At 41.3% G+C, this 20,036-nt stretch overlaps 1 protein-coding gene across 7 annotated transcripts in view; it reads right to left on the reverse strand.

The window, feature by feature from the left end:
• Zbtb8a (zinc finger and BTB domain containing 8A) overlaps window positions 1-12,912 on the reverse strand; it is a 51,475-nt gene extending 38,563 nt beyond the window's left edge. For 3 of the 7 annotated variants that reach the window (XM_076860831.2, XM_076860832.2, XM_076860838.1), the window contains exons 1-4: window positions 12,767-12,912; window positions 7,888-8,004; window positions 3,448-3,524; window positions 2,478-2,581 (exon numbers count right to left, since the gene is read on the reverse strand). The gene's annotated coding sequence lies outside the window, so the exon portion shown is untranslated. Of the gene's footprint in view, window positions 1-2,477; window positions 2,582-3,447; window positions 3,525-7,887; window positions 8,005-8,798; window positions 8,848-12,766 lie in introns of those variants that run through there. The other 4 variants (XM_076860833.2, XM_076860834.2, XM_076860835.2 and 1 more) reach the window with 4 other exon arrangements.
• Between the last annotated feature and the right edge of the window lie 7,124 nt (window positions 12,913-20,036).

Genomic DNA, 20,036 nt, shown 5'->3' on the forward strand with positions numbered 1-20,036 from the left:
TTATTTTCTAGTGTGATTATCAGTCTGATTAATGGCCTGATGGTAGGCATGGAAAGGAAGAACAGTCACAAACAGTCAATGATAAATAAATCCACGGGCTTTGACGGCTGGTTGGCTGTGGAAGGCTAAACAGATATAAAAAGACAATAGGGGCCAGGCTTGGTGGTGAACACCTGTCATCCCAGCTGGGGAGGCTGAGGCAGGGAATTTCGAGTTCAAAGCCAGCCTCAGCAATATCGAGGTGCTAAGCAACCAGTAAGACCCTGTCTCTAAATAAAATACAAAATAGAGTTGGGGATGTGGCTCAGTGGTTGAGTGCCCGGGAGATCAATCCTCAGTACCAAAAAAAAAGACAACAGGGGCTGTGGTTGTAGCTCAGTAGCAGAGTGCTTGCCTAGCACAGGTGAGGCACTGGGTTCCACCCTTAGCACCACATAAAAAACAAATAAAACAAGTCATTGTCTGAAATCTTGGACAATTAAAAAAAAAAGACAACAGTATCTTTTAAAGCCTAGGTGTTCAGTGGTAGCACTAAAAATTGGAAAGTCCAGAAGAAGAAATGGCTTAGAGGAAAAGCAATGCCGGTTGTAAGTGCATTTGAGGTGAGAGGAAAATCAGTTTGAGGTGGCTGGAAAGCCACTGGAAATGCTGATCTGAAATTCAGAGGGACAGTCAGACTTGAAGACAGGTGCAAGAGACATCTACAGATAGCGATTGGGCTGTTAGCGGGGATGAAGGGGCTGAGTGGAAACAAGTGCTAAGATGAGAAACTGGAGGATCGCCCACCACCATGGAGTAGGATGGGCAAGAGAAGCCAGCATCACAGAGAATCATAGGGAGAATTAGGAGAGCTATGTGACATGTTAGTGAGGGGTGGGAGTTTTAAGAAAGACACAGTGTAAGGGTTAAAGGATTGAGGGACAATAAAAACAGTAGCAGTGTTCATGGTTTCATTTAATCCTCACATATAGCAATGAGTCAGGTAGATGGTATTATTACCCCCCTATTTTACAGAACAGGACATTAGCCCAGACAATGACTCCAAAATTGCATGACATAACTTTGGGAGATCAGAATTCTGATGCTATTTCGCTATTTTTTACACTAACTTAGCTATATGTCTGTAAGGCAAGTAACTGCCTTTTAAGGCTTCATTTCCTTCCTGGCATATTGAAAGGATTGGTGTAGATCATCTTCAGTTTTTGCAACGTGAGTCCTGGATTAAGATACAATGAAAGAAGTTCATATACAAGAGAGAGACCATGAATTAAAAATCTAGCCCACATTCAGAAAAATATGCTACTTTTTTGGGGGGGATGGGGCGGACGGGTACTAGGGATTGAACACAGGTGCACTTAACCATTGAGGAACATCCCCAGCCCTTTTTATTTTGAGATAGGGTCTTGCTAAAATTGCTTAGGGCCTTGATACGTTGCTGAGGCTGGCTTTGAACTCACAATCCTCTTGCCTCAGCCTCCAAGCCTCTGGAATTATGGGTATAAACCATGGGGCCCAACCTTATGCTACATTTCTTTTAAGAGATCAGTGATGGGCTGGGGATGTAGCTCAGTGGTAGAGCGCTTGTCCAGCATGCATAAACTCTGAGTTCAATTCCTAGTACCTGCCCCCACCCACTAAAAAAAGAAAAGAGGTTTATCAAACTGGGTTCAGGAAGCTGAAGCAGGAGGACTTTGAATTCAAGTCCAACCTGGAAAACTTAGCAAGAAAAAAAAGTCCAGAGAACAGGGGAGCTGGTAGTGAAGACTAGCAGGTATTAGGCCTTGGGTGCATCCCCAGATCCATAAGAAGAGATATAAGAAGGGGCTGGGATTGTGGCTCAGCGCAGAGCACTTGCCTAGCACAGGCAGGACCCATGTTCGATCCTCAGAACCACATAAAAATAAAGACATTGTTTTGAGTCCATCTACACTTAAAAAAAAAAAACAATTATATATATATATATATATATATATATATATATATATATATATATATATTTTTTTTTTTTTAAAGAGATAAGACATTAGTCAAGATAAATTATCCTTAAAACATTTTTTAACAATAAAATCAGCTTAGATTTTACTGTTAAATAAATCCAAATGATAAATATTCTAAGTTTTTTCTTCTTTTTTTGAGACAAAGTCTTGCCTAGTCTGCTCAAACTTCCTGCCTCCACTGCCTGAGTAGCTGAGACTACAAGCATGCACCATCCCCCCGCTAGAATGCTGAATGTCTGATCCAGTGTATTTCCAAGCAATAAATTCATTTATATCTATAGTTACAAAAAAGTTGTGTATGTGTGTGAGATGTATCTAATATTTAATATTTAAGTGAGGTATAATAACAAGAATTATAAATTTTCATTTGTGGGTTGAAAATGCTGCAGCATTTTCTTAGCATACTCAAGACCTTGGGTTCAATCCCCAGCACCAAAAATTTATTTATATATATCTTTCTATATATATTTTCCCACATACCTGGAAATTTATGAATGCTGTTGTTGAACCCTGTTAAATCAGTCAAATGAAGTAAAAAAAGTATAGATTCCAAGTGAAACAAAGTCTGTATGTGGAGAACTGTCCTGTAGAGAGAGAAAAGAGCTAGTTATAATGTACTTTTATAATAAGAGAAACATCTATTAAAATACATACTTATTTAAATAAATTATATGGGAGCATCTATGAGATAACATTTTTCAGCATGTGAAAATAGATAATCTGGCATAGATTATTATTGGAAAATCATTTGGTCATCAATTTGTTCACTGAGATTAAACAAATATATGTATGTGTATATTTAACCTCAATATTGTACAAAAGAGATATATACAATATTGAATAAATTATGATAAAATTAAAGGAAACACTTTTTTTATTTTTTTATTTTACTTATTTATTTATTTATTTATTTTTAGTTGTCAATGGACACAAAACTTCGTTTTATTTATTTATTTACTTACTTATTTATTTTATGTGGTGCTGAGGATCGAACCCAGTGCCTCCTGCATGCAAGTCAAGCACTCAACCACTAAGCTACAAACCCAGCCCCTAAAGCAAACACACTTTTTAACTTTTACAATAAAATAAACTTCTTAAGATGACAGACTTTTCAAAGGCAGGACAGCAGACACCACCAAAACAAAACATAAGTCCTCTTGGCCTTTTCCTTCAAGTGGCATCAGCATGATTTACAAGAGAACAGAATACAATAGCTTTAAGGATTCAACTTGAAAAATTCAACATATCTTAAAAGCAGTATAATTCTGAGGGAAGTAGGAAAAAAAGTTCTATTGTATATGGTTCAGAATGCCTATTAGTCACTCAGATCTTTCATATAACTCTTTCAATTTGCCAGACTGTACCAGAGTGTACCATGTTTTGCAACTACAGATATGATAAGTAATGTTGTTTTAGAAAGCAGTTTCACCCAGGAAGGAGTTGTACACACCTGTAATCCCAGTGACTCCAGAGGCTGAGGCAGGAGGGCTGTGAATTTGAGGCCAGCCTGGGCAATTAAGCAAGGTTCTGTCTCAAAATAAAATAAAAAGGGATAGGGTATAGCTGAGTGGTTCTATCCAAACCTTTCCATAACAAAGAAAAGACATTCTAATTTTTGCATGGATCATTATGGTTTTGTTAATGTAGAGTTCTTTATTTCCATAAGCACTGGAAAAATGAATTTGATGTAAACCAATTAGTTAAGCTAAGAATTCTCACCAAAATAATGTTGACTGAATTCATGGAATCACTTTTTTTTTTTTTTTTTTTTTTTTTTTTTTTTGGTGGTAGGGAATGAACCTGTGGTGTTATACCAGTGAAAAACATCCTCACCCCTTTTTAAATTTGAGACAGGATCTCACCAAGTTTCTGGGTTGGCCTCAAACTTACAGTCCTCCTGCCTTCGCCTCCTGAGTCACTGGGATTACAGGTATCACTCTTTTTTTTTTTAATACTTTTATTTAGTTGTAGTTGAACAAAATACCTTTATTTAATTTATTTTTTTAATGTGGTGCTGAGGATCAAACTCAGCACCTCACACATGCTAGGCAAGTGCTCTATTGCTGAGCCACAACCCCCAGCCCCCAGGTATCACTTTTTATAATTTTTTCAAATTGCAGAAATATTATGTGCTTATAAAAATACAGTCAAGTATTTAAAAATCCAGTTGAAAATTTAAAATTTTTTGAAATTTTTAAATAAACAATTTATTTTTATTTTATTTTGGTACCAGAGATTGAATCCAGGGGCGCTTAACCACTGTGCCACATCCCTCAGCCCTTTTTCTTATTTTGGGACAGGGTCTCACTAAGTTGCATAGGGCTTCACTAAGTTGCTTAGGGCCCTGCTAAATTGCTGAGGCTGGCTTTGAATTTGCAATTTTCCTGTGTCAGTTTGCTAAGCCCCTGGAATTACAAGCATGTGCCACTGTATCTGGTTGAAATAAACAATTTATAATGATAATTTAAAAATAATTTTACAAATAATTTATTACTTTATAATTTATAATTAGTTATAATTATTATTTATGGGGTATAAACTGATGTTATGTTTTTGCAATCACAGTTGTAACAAGTATTGTTATTTCAAAAAGCAGTTTCAGGGCTGGGGTTGTGGCTCAGTGGAAGAGCGCTTGCCTAGCATGTGTGAGGCACTGGGTTCAATTCTCAGCACCACATACAAATAAATAAATAAAAGTCCATCAATAACTAAAAAATAAAATAAAATAAAATAAAAAGGAGTTTCAGCTAGGAAGGAGTTGTGGTGCATGCCTGTAATCCCAGTGACTGGGAAGGATGAGGCTGGAAGGATGAGGCTAGTTCTGAACTTGCAATCTTCCTGTCTCAGTCTCCCTGATTGCTGGGATTCCAGAGGTGCATCACCATGCCCCACAGAATCTGCCCGCCCCCCTTTTTTAGTACCAAGGATTGAACTCAGGGGCAACTGAACCACATCCCCAGCCCTTTTTTCGTATTTTATTTAGAGACAGGGTCTCACTAAATTGCTTAGGACCTCACTAAATTGCTAAGGCTGACTTTGAACTTATAATCCTCCTGCCTTAGCCTCTTGAGCCACTGAGATTACAGGTGTGCACCACCATGCCCAGCCATTTCCCTCTTTTCAAAGGCTAAATAATATTTCATTGTGTACTCCATATCACACGTTCTTTATCCATTCAGCTTTGATGGGCACTCAGGCCACCATGGGAATGCATGAAATGACTTTTAATTGAGATCCTGAAAACACCACCAGAGAAAAGTAGAACTATTCAAATATTTTTTCATCTACTTTCTCTAATGAAAACAAAGACAAAAATTACCTATTCCTGAGGGAGTCTGAATTCTGGCAACTCAAAACTGTTCAAAACACTGCTGACACAGAGGTTTGGGAAACAATTTCTAAGTATCAACCAATAGAGAAAGTAGACAAGATGATCAGAGCATTCCATAAAACGTAATGGAATTTCTTCTTGGATTGGCAAAGGTTATTAGGAGAAAACAAACTAACAAAAACTCCATGGATGTCTCTACAGCTGGGAATAATATGAGAAACAAAATGAATATTTTTTAAAATTTAGTGCTGGGGCTCGAACCCAGTACCTGCTAGGCAAGCACTATAACACAGAGCTACATTCCAGCCCCCAAAAGAACTTTAAATAAAAAGTCAAAAGCAGAGGGCTGAGGATATAGCTCAGTTGGTAGAGTGCTTGCCTCATAGCACAAGGCCCTGGGTTCAATCTCCAACACCCTCAAGAAAGGGTTGAAGGGGCTAAGGTTGTGCCTTAGAGGTAGAGCACTGGCCTAGCATGCGTGAGGCACTAGGTTCGATCCTCAACACCACATAAATTATAATAAAATAAAGATACTGTGTCCACCTATCACAAAAAATAAATATTAAAAAAAAACGGTTGAGAGGGCTGGGGTTGTGGCTGAGTAGTAAGTAGAGTGCTTGCTTAGTGTGAGGCACTGGGTTCGATCCTCAGAACACATAAAATAAATAAAGTTTAAAAAAAAAAGCAGGCTGAGAGCAAAAGGTGGTAGAGGTGAGAAGCAACAAAGCAACAAACCTCGGACATGGATTACCAACTGTGACATCAAGGTACAATAAGAAATAGAATTGGCTATGAAAGGGATTTTAGGAAGTGCCAACAATTAAAACAGCAGGATTCAATTTAAGGATAAACTAGGATTCTGCGGTTTCGGTGAACAAAATTAATGTGTTTTTTTGGTGGTTGTTGTTCTGGGTTTTTGTTTTGGTTCCAGGGATTGAACCCAGGTGTCCTTAACCACCAAGCCACATCCCCAGCCCTTTTTAATATTTTATTAGAGACAGGGTCTGAGTTGCTTAGGGCCTTGTTAAGATGCTGAGGCTGGGTTTGAACTTGTGATTCTCCAGCCTCAGCTTCCCTAGTAGCTGGGATTACAGACCACACCTTGCCATGCCAAAAGTTCATCTTCAACGAGTCCTAATGAGGCAAGAGGGCACTCAGAGAATGGTGTTATTTTGACAGCTCCACAACTCTGACAGTGTCACTTAAGAGCATATTAACTAGTTCGGTACTGGGTCTGCATGGTAGCCAGCAAAAACTAATTCTGTACCTTTTTAAGAGAACTGGTTGGGATTATGCATGCTAGGCCCTGGGCTCAATCCCCAGCACGGGATAGAGGGGGTGTAGAACTGGTTGTTGAACAATGTCTGTGCCCTTGACAGCTTTTATATGCTGGTGAAATTTCATTTTTAGGAATAATCACCAAGTTCTGCCCTGGAGGATATCAGAGTACCTTTGTGAATTCACACTACATCCTTTCTAACTTCCTATGGAAAGCTAAGAAGTACATTTCCCAGACTCCTTTGCAGTTAAGTTTTCCCATGTGAAATGGGGCCCATCAAGAAGAGTTATTCTGTTGCGATTTAGAAGACAAAAAAACTAGGCAGGAACCATCTTTCCACAGTTGGGGCTGTCAATGCCAGCAAGCACATTTATGGAAATTTCATTGTCAAGAATTCCTTGGTTGTGAGGAGACAACTGTGACGAAGATGGCAATCACTATTTGGTGGGTGTTGAGGGCAGCTGACCCTCAACTGTTAGCAATGTCACTGACAGCATCCTGATTCCCTCCCTGGTGGGCCCATTAGGCAGTCTTGTTCTGGGATCATTTCTGAAGGCTTAACCTGGAGCCCCCCCTCCACACCAGGTCTTCTGTTGATGTTATAAGCATCTAATTCTCTTTATCAAGTCCTCTTCTACTTAAGATATTAGAGTGGTTTCTGTTTTCTGCAGCTAGATCTAGACATTATTTTGGTATATCATCTACCTCAATATTTAAGCAGAGGGGTGAGTGGTGTCTGTGAGCTGCCCATCGGGTAGCATACTCTGAGGTACAGTTGGAATGAGACTGCCTGTGTGCAGATTCTGGCTATCTAAACACCAAAGGGGTGACCTGGAAGTTAGCTTTCCTGTGCCTTAGTTTCTTCATCTGTAAAATGGGGACAACTCAGAGATCTGTGAGACAGAGTAAATAAGAAGATAATCTAAATATAGTGCTTACTAAACAAATGTTGGCTATTATAATCAGCATTATTATTTTTGATTAAGCAAGCCACTTTAAAATACTGCTTTTACTTGGTAGAAAAGGCAAGCATTTTAGCATTTAATCACCACAAATTTCTTTTAGCTTTCAGAATGCTAATTTATACAGAGGTGAGCACAGCTGAGCACAGTAGCCTGCATCTGTAATCCCACTAGTCAGGAAGTTGAGGCAGGAGGATGGAAAGTTCAAGGCCTGGATTGGTTTGCCAAAGTGTGTTCTGTTGATGAAAGGAAAATTGCAGATTCTGGAATAAAAACTTTCCCCAACTATTCCGAAATTATAAAGATTTCATGTTGTACCTTATCCAACAGTGCCAGCAAGCAGGGGGATCTGAAGGTGACACAAAGCCTCTGCCAAACCCTCCATACTTCACATATGCAGCTGAGAGCCACAGAACTCAAAGCAGCAGGGATTTTCTGGAGAGCAAGAAAAACAATTACAAAAAATCTATTTCATCTTTTGATTCAATAATTAATTTACACTGTTCCAAACTCCATACAGTTATACCCAATTTCTTTTCCTATATTTTTTTAAAGAAAAAAACTGTTTATTCTATTTTTATGATGAGGACAGATATCCAAACTGAAAGGTGAGATACATTCATTCAATTTGTATTTATCACCCAGCGTGGTGATGCACACCTGTAGTCCCAGTGACTCTGGAGATTGAGGCAGGAGGACTATAATTTGAGTTCAGTCTCAGCAACTTAGTGAGTCCTTAAGCAAATTAGTAAGACTCTGTCTCAAACTTTAAAAATAAATAAATAATAACAGTAAGGGGTGTAGATCAATGGTAAAGTACCCCTGGGTTCAACCTCCTAGCACCAAAAAAAAAAAAAAAAAAAAAAAAAAAAATCAAGTATTTATTGGCTAGTGCACTGGTGCACGCCTGTAATCTCAGTTAATTAGGAGACTGAGGCAGAAAGTTCAATGCCAGCCTCAACTACTTAGTGAGATAATGCCTTAAAATAAATAAAAAGGGATGGGGATGTAACTCAGTGGTAGAGCACCCCTAAATTCAATCCCCAGTACCACACACACGTATACAAGAGGTTTCCACCACTTATTTATTTATTGTACTGGGGATTGAACCCTGGGGTACCAGAATACTCTAAACTGTTCACTTTTAAAGTTGTATAGTATGTGAGTTGTATAGTATGTGAGTTAGATCTCAAAATAAATAGCTAAGCACTTGACACTCATTATCTTACTTCAGTCCTCACAATGGCCTCATGAGGTAAACACTGCTGCAATTCCCCCTGTACAGGTAAAAAAATTAAGGCAGAGAAGATTAAAATGACATCTTCAGAACTACACAATGAGCAAGTGAGCAGACTAGAATACAGGTAGACTGCCCCAAAGTCAACAAGCCTAAGTCTTGATCTCCTCTGCCCACCATAACACGTGCAAACACCTCACACACTGCCTGCCATGTAGTTAGGGCTCAGTGAATCATAGGTATTACTGAAATGATGATCACCTTGCACACCCAAAAGGATCTGAGAAATATGGGAGGATGGAATCAGGGGGAGAGGCAAGGACAAGAAATACGAACATATGTGTGTGTGTGTGTGTAATAAGAATTGTAATACATTCCGCTGTCATTTTTTTTAATCAATTAAAAAAATAAAGAAATACCAACTTAAAGCCTAATGCAATTGTTGAAACAAGCAATGGTGAAGAATTTACTAAGACAATGGCAGTGAAGACAGGAAGGTGCAAAAAATAGGAAATTAAAAAAAAAAAAAATGAAGTGTCCTCTACATCGGGGCCAGTTACAACATTCATATCTACAGGACTTTCTTAGATGTATCAAGAAAAGCTGATTTTCAAGCCTGGGGTTGCAGCTCAGTGGTAGACCACTTGCTAGCATATGTAAGGCCCTGGGTTCAATCCTTAGTGCCACATAAAAATAAATAAAATAAAGGAATCATGGGGGCTGGGGATATGGCTCAAGCGGTAACACGCTTGCCTGGTGTGCGAGGGGCACTGGGTTCGATCCTCAGCACCACATAAAAAATAAGATAAAGATGTTGACTCCACCGAAAACTGAAAAATAGATATTAAAAAAATAAACAAATAAAGGAATCATGTAAGAAAGAAAGAGAGGCTTATTTTCAGAATACGTGACAGTCACAGAAATGGGTAATACATTTCAGATTTTGTTTCAGTTGATTTTATAAGTTGAAACAAAAGTTAGACTAATTCATGTAAGACATCATGTAAGTCCAATGGAAACACTTTAAAGATCTCTAAGAGTTAAATATCTATTATAGATTTAAGAATATTACATAATTTAAGATTCCCATTAAGTTCAATGACCTTTAAAAAGGTGGCTGGAAAAAACAATTACATATTTTAGGAATATTAAGTTTGAAGGTCTTTGGAATAGAGAGCAAAGACATGTTCTTCTCTGAGTAAACTGAAGAATCAAGTCTAGAAGACCACCTGTTTTTAGATAGACAGCATTAATCTAGAATTTACTGTGTCCCATCAGGGTCACTGAAATGAATCTCATTAGCCTCCTTAGCAAAAATTCCTGGATCAAAACTTTAGCTAATTGAAGCGGTCATTGTATTCTCTGGTGGATGAACATCTTTCGTAACTGGGAAGATTTAGAATTAAGTACTAAAACACTTAATAGCTATAGTTTACAAAATTCACATTACAACTTACTCCTCAGTACAACAGTATTGAGGAGCCTTTAGAAGGTAGTTAAGTCCTGGGGGTTGCCCTCATGGAGAGGACGAGTACCCTAATGAAAGGCCTCAAGGACTCAGGAGTTAATTTGTCCCTTTTCATCCCTTCCCTCCCTTCTGCTATGTGAGGACACAGTATTCATCCTCTGGGAGAATGGAACAAGAAGGTACCATTTTTGGAAGCAGAGAGCAGTCTTCACCTGACACAGATAGCACTGCCAAGGGCCTTGATCTTGAACTTCTGGGCATCCACAGCTGTTAAGTAATAAATTTCTCTTCCTTATAAATTACCTAGACTCAGGCATTTTATTGTAGCTGCACAAATGGACTAAGACAGGAAAGATCTAGAATTAAGTATAAAAACATTTAAAAGAATCAAAACCATAACTGGGAAAGCCTCATTGAGATATTTGTCCAAAGCAGGTAACAGAGTCTCATGTGGGTGTCGGAATGAAAAGTATTTCAAGCAAATGGAATAGCAAATGCAAAGGCCCTGAGGTGAACAGGCAGTGTTCATCAAAGGAGGGATGGGGAGAGCAATGGGAGACAAAGCCGGAAAGTGAGGACAGATTATCAGAGGGTAGGACATGGTACAACCAGTTCCTGTAGGGCCTTGGAAACTATAAATGGGTCTTTGGCTTTTAGTATGCATAAGATGGGGAGCAAATACTGTTTTGAGCAGAGAAGTAACAAAAACTTCCATCCAGAGTTCAAAAAATTTATATCAAACCCTTTAAACACTAACGTACAATTATGTCACTGAAAGCGTTAAACCTGCTAGAAACTGTTATATTTATCTGGGGTGGCACAAACTTGTAACCCACTTGGGAGGCTGAGTCTGGAGGACTGCAACTTTAAGACCGGTCTAGCAAACTGGCAAGACCTGCCTCAAAATAAAAATTTCAGGGCTGGGCTGTAGCTAAGTGGCAGAGTACTTGCCTAGCATGTGTGAGGCACTGGGTTAGATCCTTAGCACCACATTAAAAAAAAAAAAAAAAATTAAATAAAAGTATGCTGTTCATATACAACTGCAAAAAAAATTTTTTTTAATGAAAAATAAAAAATAATGAAAAATTTTAAAAGGGACAGTGGTAAGAGAGCTTGCTTAGCATGTTGGAGGCCCACAGGTTCAATGCCAAGTATTGGTGGGGAAAAAAGTTTTATCTTAAAATAAGATTTGAATGATAAAGATTAGTTGAGGTTTTTTTAGAGCTTGGGGAGAATGCTCCTCGAAATGCACAGCACTAACAGGAGGCCTGGGGAGGCTCAGCTCCTGGCCTAGGGGTGAATCTCCACCCTTAGCATATATTTCTTCCCCAAATAGAATAACCAATAGCCTGATTGGGTCGTTGTTTTATGTGAAATTAAATGTAGCTTCCGTATATGTGAAAGCAGTCCGTTTACTACATAAAGTTCTGCAAATATAAAGGTTTATTAGGAATAGAGGTGATATTGGCGCGTGTGGTTTGGAGCCCACTAGGTGTGAATCCAATTCCAAACACGTCTTGGAAAGGTGTGGAATATGGCCACTGTACAAAGATAAATAAGCACATCTGAACGGGAAGGGGGCCAAACCGCTAATTTACAAAAGAGGCAGTCTCCCCAGGTGGGAGACGCGTGGGTTCGGTTCAGTCACGACACAAATACTCGGGGCTCTGTACTTGGGAGGTGTCGTGTTCTCCCTTCGGTTCTAAGCCCAGAACTGTCGTATCATGATATAAAACCACAGAATGGAGGACGCACGGAGAAACTCGGGCTGCCGCCCTGGCAGCTCTCTCCCGGGGCAGCGCCCCGCTCGGCGGCCGCCCGTCGCTGCGCCGGCAGCCGGAGCCCGGCCGCCGCCGACCCTCCGAGTGCGCGGCGCCCGACGGCTCCAGACACGCCCGGCACCGTCCCCCGCCGGCTTCCCGCCGCCACCGCCAGGAGGCTCCGCGCGCCTTCCCGCCTTTCCCCCGGGCCGGGCCAGGCCGGGCCGAGCCGGGCGGCGGGGCGGGTGCGGGCGGCGACGGTGCGGCCATTGTCCCGCAGCCCCTCCCGGGCGCGCAGGCGGGCGCGGGCAGGGGCGACTCGGGGCCGGCGGGCGGGCGGGAGGCGCGGGCAGGGGCGACTCGGAACCGGTGCCCGCCGCCACCGTCCGCCGTCCCTCGCGGGCCGGCCGGCCTCAGGCCGGGGCCGCCGCCGCCGCCCGCGCCTCCTTTGTGACGGTCCCCAGCCCTCGGAGCCGGCGCGCCACCGCCGCGCTGCGCCCCGGGCTGCAAATGGCGCCCGCTCGCCTCTGCGCCTCCCGCCGCTCTCGGGCCGGCGACGCCTGCGGGCGACGCGCCCGGGGCCCCGTCCCTGCGCCGCCCGCCGCAGCCGGCCGGGCCGTCCGAGCCCGCGCAGCCGCCGCCCGCGCCGCCGCCCGCAGCCAGGCTCGCGGGCCGGTCCGGCAGCCCCGACGCCCCGCCCGCCCTCCGCCCGCGCCGCGCGCAGCCACTTACCGCGGGCCGCGGCGCACCGGCCGGTCGCGCGCACGGGCGGGGAAGGTTCCTGGTTCTCGGCGGGGGAAAGACCCCCTTCCGAAGCCGTTCTTTTGCGCCCTAAAACAAGTAGCCCCAACGTGAGAGAAACAAAAGGTATTTGCTGACGTGGGCGTTGGACAGAAACGCCCGAGGGCTGGGGACACAATTAAAGGGGCAACGCACAGATTTCAGGCACCAACCAGCAGCTTCGCCCACTCCCCCTGCCCTTGCCCACACCCCGTTGCACCCTCCAGAGGCTCTGGGGTGCCCAGATTCCCAGGCAATTGGCTGCGGATCATTATTTTAGTCAAGAGCTTAATTTTAAAATTGTACTTTACGTTGGGAAAGGCGCCTCCGGAGGGCAGAAGGGCTGGATTTCTAGGATGTGGGGAAATTGGTTTAGGAAAGAGGGAGGGACTTAGGCGTGCCTACAATTACTGAATAAGTGCATGTGACATTATTGTACTTAAGTTTAGCAACGTCAAATGTAAGAAATTTTCACAGAATTTTCCCCGTTTATTGAAGCAGTTATTTTTGTCGGGGCTAACCTGTTCTAAACCTCTACAGTTCACGAGCATTTCTTTTGAACAGGAAAACCAGAGAGAGGCTGAGATAAAGAGAACATAATTCTTGATTAATATAAAATTAGTAGCAACAACAGATTTTGTATTTACAAATACAAAAATTCATTGTACGTCAAGCTTCTCTTTTTTATTTATTTCTAATATTTATTTCTAATATTTAGAATACCAACATCAGGTACTTTTGCTAAAATAGTAAATCACCAAATTTTTCTTTTACACAAACAAAAATTCTATAAACTAAGTTTTTAGCTCCTTATGCTGGGGTCAGTTACTGAAAAGTACTGTATTTTAGTAAAACTAAAGAAAAAAGATTCATTTTCAAAACCTACACTTATTTAATGGATTCCTCTCCCGTGTCTTTAGCCAGTCATGTTAGACAAAGTTTATTACTTTGGTTTCATCAATAATTAGCTGTGCACTTTGAATATCACACTCTGTGAGAAGGATAGAAAATATTTGCACTGTCTTTTTCTGACCCTTCTATATTATTCCAGAGGTGCTTTGCTATTCATTTGTTTCCTGGAATTCTGAATAGGTAAATGGAAATACGTTGAAAACCACTAAGAAACAGTATCATTGACTGTGCTCAGCTGATCTGCTAGCACATTGAAGATTCCCTCAGAAAGATCTGGACATTGTTTTAGCAAAAGTTTTGTTTGTTTGTTTTGATGAAAATTTCTGTGTTGCCCAGGCTGGCCACTAACTTCCTGGGCTCCAGCCATCCTCCTGTCTTGGCCTCCCAAGCAGCTAGAACTATAGGCATTAGCACAAAAGGTTTTACCTTAGCCTAAGTGAAATAAAACATGTAAAAGAGTTCCACAAGTATGTTCCTCAAGAGAGTATACCACATTGGTGATAAACTTGTTATTTTTTTTTTTTCGATGAAGAAGTAATGGGAATTTTTTCTCTCACCTTCATCCTCCTAGCTTCAGGAGTTGGTGCTTCTCAAAGCTGTTGCCCCTCCCTTAACGAGCAGTTATTCTTTTAAACTCTGGGGTTATTTTTGAGGGGAATTGGAGAATCACCTCCAGTTCATATTCTTTTTTAATGGTGTTGGTGATTGAACCCAGGGCCTTTCACACGCTAAACAAGTGCTCTACTACTGAGCTCTGCCCTGGGCCCCTTCAGTTAAAATTCTTAAGGGAGAGAATTCATTTCAGCACTCATTTCAGGTAAGGTGTTTGCTCTAGGTTCATGGAATGCAATGGTGATCTAAAAATCCATCTGACCCCTGCCTTCATGGAACTTGCAGTCTAGTTGGGAGACAGATGGTAATCAAATAAACATATAATTTTATCCCAGCTGCTTGGGAGGCTGAAGGCAGGAAGATCACAAGTTCCAGGTCAGCCTAGGCAGGGAGACCTGTTTCAAAAATTTGAAAAGGAATGGGGGCAGGGATATAGCTCTGTGGTAAAGTGTCTCTGGTTTCAGTACCCAGTACCCCTCTTCCATACGTTGAAAGTATGATTCACAAATTAGATAAACCTGAAGTAAAGGTACCTAGTGCTATGGGAACATAGATGAAAGAGATCTGTCTTATGAGAGAGGGGACCTGTTTTGGGGAAGGCTTCCTGGAAGAAGGTATGTTGACTAGAAATCTGGTGTAGAAATAAATAAGAGGCATGAGTGGTCAGGAGCATTCTGTCTAGAAGGAACAAAATGTACAAGAGTGCTGGTGGGAAGGAATGTAGCATAAAAGGCTGACAATACCAGAATGCAGAGGGAGGGAAGGTGTCAGAGGATGAGGTGGGAGAAGTAAATAGGGATCAAACCATCATGGCTTTGTGGGCCATGTTAAAAACTTTGGAAGCCATTAATGGCAGGGTGCATGTGACATGACGAGATAAAGCATTTTGAAAAGATGACTGTGTGGAGAATAAATTGGAAGGAAAGATGGATTACAGTGGTCCAGCTAAGAGATGATGGAATCTTGAACTATAATGAAGACAGAGGAGATGGAGAGAGGTGAAGAGATCAAGAGAAGTGGAGAGAGAACTATGAGAAATAATAAATAGGTTGACTGTGGGGAATGATGATGAGGGCAGTCAAAGACAACCCCTAGCCCTTTGGCTTATGGAACCTGATGGACGATGGCTCTGTTCACTGAGAGAGAACACCAGAAGAAGATCAGATTTAAAAAGAATAGAAAAGCAACAAAGAAAATAAATCCAGCTTGGACATGTGAGATTGAGGTGTTCTTGGGCTACAGATGGACATCTTCATTTCTTTTTTATGCATATCATCTGAAACTCATTTATATGTTTGGAGAATTCCTTAACCTTATGATTAATTGTTGGGAGGTAGTATCTGCCTTCTGCAGTAGAGTGTGAAAATGCCAATGACCTGCTTTCCCAGAGTCCCTTGCAGCTACAGACAAGAGCCAAGGTATCCACTTTGACAATCAAAGATTTTTTTTTTTTTTTTTTTTTTTTTTTGTGATGCTGGGATTGAACCCAGGACTTTGTGCATGCAAGCACTCTACTGACTGAGCTACATCTTCAGGCTGACAATCAAAGAATCTTTTCTGGCAATAGTGGCTGCAAGATAATATCCAGGTGCCACAATGCCAGGCTTCTAGTGGCAGTATCCACTGTTTAGCTCCAAAACTTTGGGATACAATCTTATGTTATGTTCTCAACACTGCGGAAAACAGTGTTGATTTTCCTCAATAGGCCAATTCTGGGATGTGCCTTTGGATACTCTTTCTGGCTGCTTGGCACGGTTTCCAACCCTTATGCTCTGCCTCTTCCTGTGATTCTATGAACTTTTTTTTGTTTTGTTTTGTTTTGGGTACCGAGGATTGAACTCAGGGGCACTCAGCCACTGAGCCACATCCCCATCCCAATTTGTATTTTATTTAGAAAGACAGGGTCTCTCTGGTTGCTTATTGCCTTGCTTTTGCTGAGGCTGGCTTTGAACTCTCAATCCTCCTGCCTTAGCCTCCTGAGCCACTAGGATTACAGGCGTGCACCACTGTGCCCATCCTGTGAACGTTTTTTTTTTGGTTTTTTTTTGTTTTTTGGTTTTTGGTTTTTTTTTTTTTGTGATTGTAGATGAACAGAATGCCTTTATTTTGTTTATTTTTATATGGTGCTGAGGATCAAACCTAGTGCCTCACACATGCCAGGTGGAGTGCTCTGCCATTGAGCTTCAGCCCCAGCCCCTGTGAACTTTTTTTTTTTAATATATTTTCAGTTGGTGATAGACCTTTATTTATTCTTTTATTTATATGTGGTGCTGAGAATTGAATCCAGTGCCTCTCACATAAGAGGCAAGCACTCTACCACTGAGGCACACCCCAGCCCTCCTGTGAACTTTTAATATATGCGTTTCTGCTTAAATCAGCCAAGGTCATCTGTGCACCTAAAAACCCTCATAAATACAAAATGGTAAGAAGGCAGATGAAAATATAGCTTGAAGCTTAATCAATAAAATTGTTTGAAGTAGTCTCGTTCTGCTTCCAGGCTGTCATGAACTGAACAGTTTTCCTCACCATATCCTTCTGCCAGAGCTCTAGAGTTGGCCAATCATGGATTGAACCTCTGAAACCATGAGACAAACTTTTCCTCCCCTAAAAAAATTGCTTGAGATAAAAATTTGTCACTGATATCAAGTAAATGATAAATTGCATAAATGGCAGTAGGACTATGGATATGGACAGAAACTATAAAGTGAGGAGATGAAGGCTGTGGATCAAGCTGTGAGCAAGTCTATTGTTTAGTGCCTGGATAGAGGAAGGTGAAATTGCAAATGAACCTGAGAAGTGACTAAGAGTAAAGAAGAGAGTTAATGTGGTATCATAGAAGAGAAGAGAGTAATTCAAGAAGAAAAAATTGGACAGTAGAATTGTTAAATACAGCTAAAATAACAAGTCCAAGAGAAAATGTCTATTAGACAACAACTTAAAGATCTTTGGCTTCAGAGAACATTATTAATTTTGAAAGATGTGGGGGGTGGGGTCTGAGGATACAGTAAACAAACTCAGTTTCTTCTATACACTTAACAATCAACACAGAAGACTTCTAGGACCAGGTGTGTGTAGGATTTTACTCACACTAGCAGATTCCAACTAGGTGTCCTCAACTCTGACACTATCAATCTGACACTATCTGCATGGAGTTGGCATTAGATCCCACAGGTTGAGGGCTTAGTCCCAAGACTGTGCCCCACCTTCAGATGCCAGTTGCAAGCCCCAGTTTGATTTAATTGTGCATCTCACCTACTGGTTAAAAATCAGGCTTCCCATATCCCCTTCTATTAAGATTCAATTAATTTACTAGCTGGGCTCAGAGAACTTGGGTAAATACTTCAGTTTACTGATCCATTATGAAGGGTATTACAAAGGATATGATAAGCACCAGATTAAGACGTGGCTAAGGTATGGAGGAAGGGGCATAGAGCTTCCATGTCCTCTGGGTACACCACCTTCCAGGAACCTTCTTGTGTTTGTAATGGGTTCACTTGATGCTTTGACTATATCCCTTGTGGCTTTGAAATTTACATGTTTTGTTTTGTTTTTTCTTTTTCCCAACCTTCTCCCTGATTTTCTCCTCCCTGATCTTCTTTTCCCTGAACTTTTCCTTGATCATCTCTGATCTTCTTTTCCCTGACCTTCTCCTCCTTGGTCTTCTTTTCCCTGATCTTCTCCTTCCTGATCTCTCCTCACTAATCTCATTTTCTCTGAATCACCTCTACAAAAGCCCTCTGTTCCTGTTGATGGGCAGAATCATAGCCTTTGGAATTGGAGTCCCCTGTGTTTCTCCTTTACTAGTGAAGCAATAAACCTTCTTTTTCCTTTTTTTTTTTTTTTTTTTCAAACTGTGTCCTTATTATTGGATTGGCATCCAGGACAAGGACTAAGCTTTTGACAACATGTTCAGTTAGCTATTGGGAACTCTTTAGAAACCTGTCCTATTGGTTTGTTTTAGATGGACACAATACCTTTATCTATTTGTGGTGCTGAGGATCAAACCCAGTATCTCACAAGTACTAAGCAAGCACTCTACCACTAAGCTATACCCCTAGCCCTTCCTATTGCATTTTTATGGAGGGTTTCATTAAATAAGTATGATTATCATTGACCAATATAACCTGAAGATTAGGGGATAAGTCTGAAAGTCCCAACTTTCTCACCTGCTATGGACTTTCTGGTGACCAGCACTCTACCTGAAGCTATCTAGGGGCTGCCAGCCATCAGTCATGCTATTAGCATACAAAAATATTCTTGTCACTTTGAAGATTCCAAAAATTTTACAACAGGAAACGGATCAAGATATATGTGTTTCACAGTATCACAGGGGGAAATTTATAATAGAGGAATATGCAGGGGATAAGAGACCCTGCCTCAAAATAAAAAACAAAAAGGGCTAGGGGTTGGGGTTGTAGCTCAGCAGTAGAGCTTTCGCCTAGCACGTGCAAGGCCCTGGGTTCGATCCTCAGCACCACATAAAAATAAATAAATAAAATAAAGGCATTGTGTCCATCACAGTCTATGATGAAATAAAGAGTGTGGCTATAAAATCCTTTAAGCTTTCAGAAGAATCTACACGGTACCTCAGAGTACTGTTCAATTAGACAAAGGGTTCTCTAGGGCTTTCCAGAAACTTCAGGGCAGAGGTCTGAGGTAGAAAAGGGCTTATCCTGAAAAGTCTTGAAAAGACTTTCTCTGATGCCTTAAACCCCAAGAAGATTCATAGGAGATCTACAACATTTTTAAAAGTGTTCAGGGGCTGGGGTTGTGGCTCAGTGGTAGAGCGCTTGCTTAGCATGTGTGAGGCACTGGGTTCAATTCTCAGCACCACATATAAATAAATGAAAATAAATAAAAAATAAAGGTTCATCAAAAACTAAAAAACATACTAAAAAAAAAAAAAAAAAGTGTTCAGAGGAGCACTGCCAGCTTGGACTGGCAGAGTCAGAGCCAGGACCAAATGAAAAGATATCTTCTGACCCTAAAAATTCTACTGATAGGATACATTCTGTGCAGATTACACAATTGCAGGTATGGGGTTCCTTTCTTGCAAAAGGAAAGATGAATCTGAAGGCAGCACTAATAGGTCAGAGGGCAGAACTTAAGGTATTGGATAATTAATCCCACGCCCTGAGTCCCAAGCAAGCAATTTCCATTTGCCTGCTGGGTTTCAGAATTGTTATGGACCAGTGAATCATTTATGCCTGTATTTCCCCCTATTTTGAACAGGAACGTCTATGGTTGTCGGAGACTAGAAGGAAATTTTCCTTCAAAGGTTAGCCTGACATCCCCCTGGGAGACATCCTGCCCGGGAGTCATCCTGCAGCTACCTACCTCCCTGGAACATCCCATGGTTATCAGGATCATCAGACATCTTTATCAGGATCATCAGACATCTTTATCAGGATCATCAGACATCTTGCACCTGGCAGTTTTACCACCCACATCCAGCAATTGCTGATTAGAGAGCTTCCCCATCCCCAGCATATAAATACCCCTGTGTGAACAATAAAAATTTGCAGCTTGATCAGAACTACTGTCTTGCTGTCATCTCTCTGTGTCTTTTGTCCCTTCATTCCTCCCCATCTAGGTTCACTGCCCACGTTGATGTATACTGCCCGACGGGACATATGGTAGTTATCCCGTCTGTCCCATCATTGCATTTTGAGTGTGTAGGAAGCAGATAACTTATATG

The sequence above is a fragment of the Callospermophilus lateralis genome, chromosome 7 (assembly GCF_048772815.1).
Source record: "Callospermophilus lateralis isolate mCalLat2 chromosome 7, mCalLat2.hap1, whole genome shotgun sequence".
In the NCBI taxonomy this organism is placed as follows: Eukaryota; Metazoa; Chordata; class Mammalia; order Rodentia; family Sciuridae; genus Callospermophilus; species Callospermophilus lateralis.